At 55.9% G+C, this 7628-nt stretch overlaps 1 pseudogene; it reads left to right on the top strand.

The window, feature by feature from the left end:
- LOC131292766 (large subunit ribosomal RNA) overlaps positions 1-6341 on the top strand; it is an 11046-nt pseudogene extending 4705 nt beyond the window's left edge.
- Positions 6342-7628: the final 1287 nt, after the last annotated feature.

Below are 7628 nucleotides of genomic sequence, written 5' to 3' on the forward strand. Positions count from 1 at the left end.
AACCTCGTCCCACTTGTCCTGCCACTGGTGGTATGTGGCGAGACGCTCCTGCTCCCGCATCTCTTTAGCCGACAGACCCCCAGGGTCGGCGTTCACTCTACGATGGTAGTAGCGTGCGTCCTCTTTTACCAACAGCGCTATTGGGATGGTACCCGCTATCACTGCGGCAGCGTCGTATGAGATTGTCCGGAATGCGAAGGATGCTCCGACCACAACCCTCTTCTGGACCCTCTCAAGCAGCCGTTGCTCCTCCCTGGTTTCAACACCCTCGTGCCACACCGGTGCACCGTAGCGGAGGATGCTGTTGACGACCGAAACCAGGAGGCGACGCTTCTTGCACTTTGGCCCACTGTGCCGTCGCATCAACAGTGCAAGTGCTGTCGCTACTCGAGAAGCCTTTTGAGTGACTTGCTTGACGTGCTCTGACCACTTAAGATTGTGTTTGATACGGACGCCTAGATATTTGATGTCGGTTGCCGAACGAAGAAGAACTCCGTTGATGTTAACCGGGATGTTCTTGTAATCCTTCTTCTTCTTCGACACCATCACAATATCCGTCTTAGCTGCGGCGAGCTCCAGCTGATGTTCGCGCATCCAGGTCACAACCCTATTCACAGACTCCTCCGCCAAACTCGCGGCCAGTGCTGGCGTGGGTCCTGGTGCCAGGAGCACGAGGTCGTCAGCGAAGGCGACGAGCTCTACACCGGCGGGCATGTCGATGGACAGGACGGCGTCATACATGGTGTTCCACAGCGTCGGACCAAGTATGGAACCCTGTGGGACTCCCGCCGACAATTCCCGGGTGACCGGACCGTCCGACGTCTCATAAACTAGTAGCCGTCCCCGAAACCAGCTTTCCAGTATCCGCTGCAGGCATGCCGGAACGTGCTTTTCTTGCAGTGCTTTGGCGATGGACCGCCAGCTCGCCGTGTTAAAAGCATTGCGTACATCCAATGACACCACCATCAGACACTTGTTAGCCCTCCGATCCGTCATTCGGTGGGCCATCGCACGCTGGCCGGCCTCCTTAACACGTTCAATCGCCTGAATTGTAGACCTGCCCTTTCTGAATCCATACTGAGACGGCGACAGGCGAGGGTGATCTGGGTCTTCCAGGTGTTCATTTAGGCGATCCAAGATCAGCCGCTCCAAGATCTTGCCTGATCCGTCGAGCATCCCAAGAGGCCGAAAGGATGACGGATCGCCCTGAGGTCTTCCGGACTTGGGTAGCAAAGCAAGTCGTTGTCGCTTCCAGTCAGCGGGAAAGGTGCATTGATCGAAGCACTCCTGGAACACGCGGCGAAACGTCTCCGTGTGCTCGCGAACAGCGACCCTCAGTGCCGCATTGATGATGCCATCGGGTCCCGGGGCCTTAGTGGGCACCATCCGCGCCGCGATCGCCAAGAGCTCCTCATCCGACACCTCCCTCACTGGCTCCTGCGTTGTCTGCCCCCAATCGACCAGATCCGGTGCAGGCCACTCAAAAGTGCCATGATCCGGGAAGAGTTCCGACACGACGTGCTGTAGAATCGCAGGATCTCGCTCCGGGGGGACGCGGCTACCCTTAAGGCGTGACGTTACTACCTTGTAGGCAGTGCCGAAGACGTTGTCCTCAGCTTCCGCAATCATCTCATCAAAGCTACGGTCCTTGCTTGCCTTGATGGCACGGGCGAGTTCCTTCTTACAGCTCCTGTGCCGTTCTCTGGCCAACTCTCGCTGTGCACCGGTTCCGGCGGTCAAAATCGCATCCTCAGATGACTTGCACTGCTCCCTGAGAAGGCCGATTTCCTGCGTCCACCAGTACATTTCCGGTCTCACCAAAAACTGCGCTGGCGGTGCCCTCTGCATCACCTCATCGCAGGCTCTAGTAAGTCCAGCGGTGAGAGTCGCCGGTGATACAGCCGCTTCGGCAAACCCGGAAGCCTGGAGCGCGATCTGGAAGGCTTCGGGATGGAATTGACGCAACTTCCATCTCGGTCCAATCTGCTCGCGTTGTCGCTGCCGGTCGCGATGCTGGTGCTGTTGTTGCGGTTGCCTCTGCTGGTGTGGTGAAGCGCTGCTGACTGGTGTCGCGGATACGCTGAATCTCACGTATCTGTGGTCACTGTTGGTGAAAGTGTCGAGCACCCGCCAGTCGTTACCGGGTTCAATGGCCGGACTGGCGAAGGACACGTCGACCACACTTTCAGTAGCACTGCCATTGCCGACGAACGTGGGCACACTGCCGCGGTTCAAGATCGCCAGGTCGAGCTGGTCGACGACCTCGGCGAGATCTTCACCACGCGGCTTCGTCCTCGCGCTGCCCCATCGCACGTGCCAGGCATTGAAGTCGCCCGCCAAGACTACGAGGGGGTGTGCTCTGGCCTCGATATCGATCTCGTCGAGCAGCCGCTGGTAGTCCTCGTCCGTCCATCCCGGTGTTGGTGGGGCGTAGCAAGAGATGAAGGTCACCCCCGCCACCTGGACCGACACCAGTCCTACCCTACTTGCCCAGACTCGCTGTATGGGCAAGGCTCCGGTCGTAATAACAGCTGCCTTCGCTGTCGAGTCCACCGCCCAGTTCCCGTTATTGGGTGGAACACGGTAGATCTCCGACGCCAGCACAATATCGATCCTTTGCTCCCGTGCGGTCTGGAGCATGAGATCTTGTGCTACCCTGCTGCGCGCCAAGTTGATCTGGAGGATCTTCAACCCAGCGTCACGCCCTCTAACAGTGGTGTTCGTAGCTAGCGGGAACATGACGGCTGGCTACTTCCGCTGCAAACCGGTGAACCTGTCTGATGTTGTCCGGAACACGTAAGGCACTTGGGGCCCGAGCTGCACTCCTTGGCCTTGTGCTGCTTCGATCCGCACCGGAAGCAGCACTTGGAGTAGTCAGGGCCGGTGCACTCGCGAGAGCGGTGCCCCTTGCCAAAGCAGCGGTAGCAGAGCTGCTCTCCAGCAGGGACCGATGCGAGCGCCTGCACGACGCAACTCGTGTTCCCTATGGTGACCCGGTGACCGTCGAGAAGCTGGCACTGCCCGCGCGGCAGCTTGATATGGGCTTTCTGCAGCCCGTCGTACCGCCGCCACATCCGAACTGCCTCGCCCGGAACCGTCAGCCCCGCCTGTCGCTTAATCGCCGAAATCAAGTCATCGACAGTCGCCAGCATGTCGATTCCTGTGATCGCGGCCGTCTGCTTGTCGACAAGGAGGTGGGCCACTCCATCCTCCTTGATGGCTTCGCTGACATCGGCCAATACACTCTCGCAGTCCGTGTTCGGCTTCAGCCACAGCGACAGCTTCCGCTCCCCTGTGCGGCAAACCCTCGCCACGAACTGATCCACATTGGTCTTGAAACGCACTGCCTTGTATGTGTCGAGGAAGGCCTTGCCCTCGTTGGCCTCGAGGACGATCACCGCAGGCCTCTCCACTTTAGCAGCGCTCTTTCCCGCTTTCTGTGGTGCTGCTCTCTTGTCTCCCTTGGCCACGACTTTAGCAAAGGATGCGGGTTGTGCATGCACCTTGGCTGCCACAGCCGCTGCTTTCTTTACCTTCGGTTTTGGCTTTTCTGGAGCCATGGCCTGGGACGAGGCGGCCTCGACCGGGATCTCGGGGACATCAGGAGTGATGACGTCGTCCATGCCCGTCGGTTCGCCCTCTTTCTTCTTGCCGCGCCTTGCCCGGCTCCGCTTTCGTTTGGGAGTGTCGCCAGGTGGATGCTGGCTTTGCCCAACAGCACTGGAGTCGACGACATGTTGTTGTTGCTGCTGCGTAGCTACCGCCAACTCTCCCATCGAGTGGAGTCCACTTTGGAGCAGCATAAGTTCTCTTTCGCTGGCTGCGGCACGCTCACGAAGGCTGTTGTTGTCCCGCTTCAGCTCCTGATTTTCGCGAGACAACAACTTCAGCTTTGCCTTCAGCTCCGCGTCGACATCCTTTGCCGTCGCCCGGCCCGTCTCCATCTCGCAAACCTTAGCGAGGAGAGTCTCGACGGTTGCCCGGAGCTCCCTCAACTCGCTGCTGAGGCTTGCGATTGTCAGCTCCTGCGGCGGGGCTTCGGCCACCTGCTGGACGACGGTTGAGTTGAGCTCGTCCTCGTCGCTTTCCTCTGAAATCTCCATATCACTGGCTAGCAGGGCCATCCGCTGCACCACCACCACCGGCCGAGTGGGCGTCGCAGTCGATGGCGCGACACTGCCTCCCTTTCGCTGCCGAGTCAACGGCAGCGCAACCGATGATGTCATCACTTTGTCCCCGTCGTCCTTCGGCGATGGCGCGGTAGCGTCACAGGTGGACCGGAGCCTGACGGACCGACGCGTCGAAGGCTCCCCCGATGCCTGCTCCATTCCCCTACTGCAACCCTGAAAATCGCTGTGGGCAATGGGTTAGGTTGCGGAGAGCCAGGGTGGAGTGTCTGGGAAGGGAAGGTGGGAAGGGGAAGGGGAGTGGAGGAAGGCCAAGTACCGGTGCGAAATAGAAACTCCAACAAATAAAAGGCCAAACCAATCTTTTTCCCCTTTCCAAATCTGAGCTTATATCTCAGTTCTTCTCTGCGATCAGGTGCCGCCTGGTTGACAAATCCGCAAACCGCCAGCCGATACACTCGCCATAAAACTCAGAGTGCCGCCTGGTTGTGATAACCGGTGATCTCCACCAGCCGAGACACTTGATGAACTGAAGGCGCCGCCTGGTTGTGACGTTTAAAAAGCTCAGCACCAGTGCCGCCGCCTGGTAACAATGTTCGAAATCTCCGTGAGCCGAGACACCCGCCACGACCCGAAGCGCCGCCTGGTGGCAATGCTGGCAATCCGCTGGTACTGGTGGCGCCGCCTGGCGGCCAAGTTCGGAACCAAGTTTAGCCGAGACACACTGAAATATTTCACCGGGATGATCGAACCTCGAAATTTTTCAGCCGAGACACATGAAACATTTCACTTTTAGCCGAGACACCTTGAAAAGTTTCACTGAAACATTTCAACCGGATGGTTGGTCCATGAAATATTTCAGCCGGGACACTTGAAACATTTCACCCCCAGCCGGGACACCTATCCGGGACACACTGCCGCCAACGGTCAATTAAAAATACCGGCCAATTTGGATAACCGGCCAATTTGAATTACCGACCGATTTGAATTAACGGCCACTTCAAATCAACGGCCACCGACTCCACCAACGGTCAATTTGAACGACCCGAAAATCCGGCACCAACGGTCCTTTTTTGAAAAACTGGATCAGATGACACGGAGCCCGATTCGGCTTAGGTGAAATCGCTCGGATCTTCGAGTCCGAATCCGGCTGGAAAATGGACGATCGAATCTTCACCTGCCAAAATTTTTGCACCGCGTGCTTTCACTTTATTTACACTTATTTTGCGCTGAATTCGTCTTTTTTCATACAGTTTTCTCTGACTTTCGTTTTAAAACACCGTCTGTCATCTAAAAAACCACATCCGGCCAGGATCCGGACACTTTTTTAACCGAAAAACTCGTAGTCCCAAATGGGGCTACGCCCCGGGCCGCTCTCCATACAAAATGTAAACAAACACTTTTCTTTCTTATTTTTCGTTGAAATCGATGATTTCAGTGCGGTTTTCACTACTAATCTGTAGATTGGCACTAGTTTTAACGATTACACCAAACTTTCGTGGGTTCTTTAAACTTTTTACGCGAAATTTTTATGAAAAACACGGAGCGACGCTCAGCACGTGTTGACACTACAGCGTTTGACAGCTCACACACAGGGATAACTGGCTTGTGGCCGCCAAGCGTTCATAGCGACGTGGCTTTTTGATCCTTCGATGTCGGCTCTTCCTATCATTGCGAAGCAAAATTCACAAAGCGTAGGATTGTTCACCCTTTCAAGGGAACGTGAGCTGGGTTTAGACCGTCGTGAGACAGGTTAGTTTTACCCTACTGGTGTGCAAGTACTATCTCAATGGAATTCCTGTGCAGTACGAGAGGAACCACAGGTACGGACCAATGGCTCAATACTAGTCCGAGCGGACTTTGGTATGACGCTACGTCCGTCGGATTATGCCTGAACGCCTCTAAGGTCGTAACCGAACCAGGCTGGTAGTATATGTATAGGAGTCGTTAGCTAGATGGCTAATAACATCACGAGACCGGATTGAGTCTTCTATAGACTCTTTCCATTTATTGGAAACCCTCAAACTGAGCCTATCGCGAGTGCGCTCGCCGAAGTACCTGAAGTGGGAAAAGGCGTTGTGCTTGCCGATCTTCCAAGAATAGTTTCGACTCCTAAGACCACCCGAAAACGACGGGTTTGCAGGCTGGGCGCTACGCATTGAAGAGAGATGTACATTTCGATCCTTTCAGGCGACCCATGCTTGGTGGTTGTGTGCGGTGTGCTCCCCCCGGGGGGCACATGCGGCATACCGTGTGTGGACTAGTTGGACCCACCCTTGCGGTGGACCGACCGGTCAGTGGTGTTTGCGGGTTAACACATGCGAGCGTTGCGGCCCAGAGGCCTTACCGCCTTTCACTGCGGGTTCGTCAAGAACTTGGAGATGGTCGCAACGCATCGGGTCCTCCCGGGGTACTTGGTGTTTGGATGCTGGCTTGGTGATTAAACACTTGATATTCCATCTTCGGATGAATTTCGGGTGTCACCTGTTGCCTAAGACCACTTGCATGTTTAGCTCGCCGTGGGGTAGCAAGCGTTGTGATCTAATGGCCTTACCGGGCAAACACTTTCGGTTCGTCAAGGACTTGGAGTGCCGGGACGGGTTGGCGGATCCATCACTCTGAGTATGCCGGGTTGATACTTGGGGTTGGTTTGGTTTTGGTGACCCAATACTAGATGTACCATCTCGGTGGTATGTCAGTATCACCTATACTCCAGACCACTTGCATGGTTAGCAAGCGTTGTGATCTAATGGCCCAACCGGGCAAACACTTTGGGTTCGCAAGGACTTAGAGTGCCGGGACGGGTTGGCGGATCCAACACTCTGGGTACCTCCGGGTACTTGGGGTTGGTTGAGGACTTGGTGAACAAACACTTGATATACACTCTCCGGATGTACTTCGGGTGTCACCTGTTGTCCGAGACCACTTGCATGGTTAGCAAGCGTTGTGATTCAATGGCCCTACCGGGCAAACACTTTGGGTTCGCAAGGACTTGGAGTGCCGGGACGGGTTGGCGGATCCAACACTCTGGGTACCTCCGGGTACTTGGGGTTGGTTGAGGACTTGGTGAACAAACACTTGTTGTACACTCTCCGGATGTACTTCGGGTGTCACCTGTTGTCCGAGGCCACTTGCATGGTAGCAAGCGTTGTGATTCAATGGCCCTACCGGGCAAACACTTTGGGTTCGCAAGGACTTGGAGTGCCGGGACGGGTTGGCGGATCCAACACTCTGGGTACCTCCGGGTACTTGGGGTTGGTTGAGGACTTGGTGAACAAACACTTGTTGTACACTCTCCGGATGTACTTCGGGTGTCACCTGTTGTCCGAGACCACTTGCATGGTTAGCAAGCGTTGTGGTCTAATGGCCCTACCGGGCAAACACTTTATGTTCGCGAGGACTTGGAGTGCTGGTAGTGGTTGGCGGACCCAACACTCTGGGTACCTCCGGGTACTTGGGGTTGGTTGAGAACTTGGTGAAGATACCCCTGTCACCTTGTTC

Source organism: Anopheles ziemanni, unplaced genomic scaffold (genome assembly GCF_943734765.1).
Source record: "Anopheles ziemanni unplaced genomic scaffold, idAnoZiCoDA_A2_x.2 X_unloc_67, whole genome shotgun sequence".
Lineage (NCBI taxonomy): Eukaryota > Metazoa > Arthropoda > Insecta > Diptera > Culicidae > Anopheles > Anopheles ziemanni.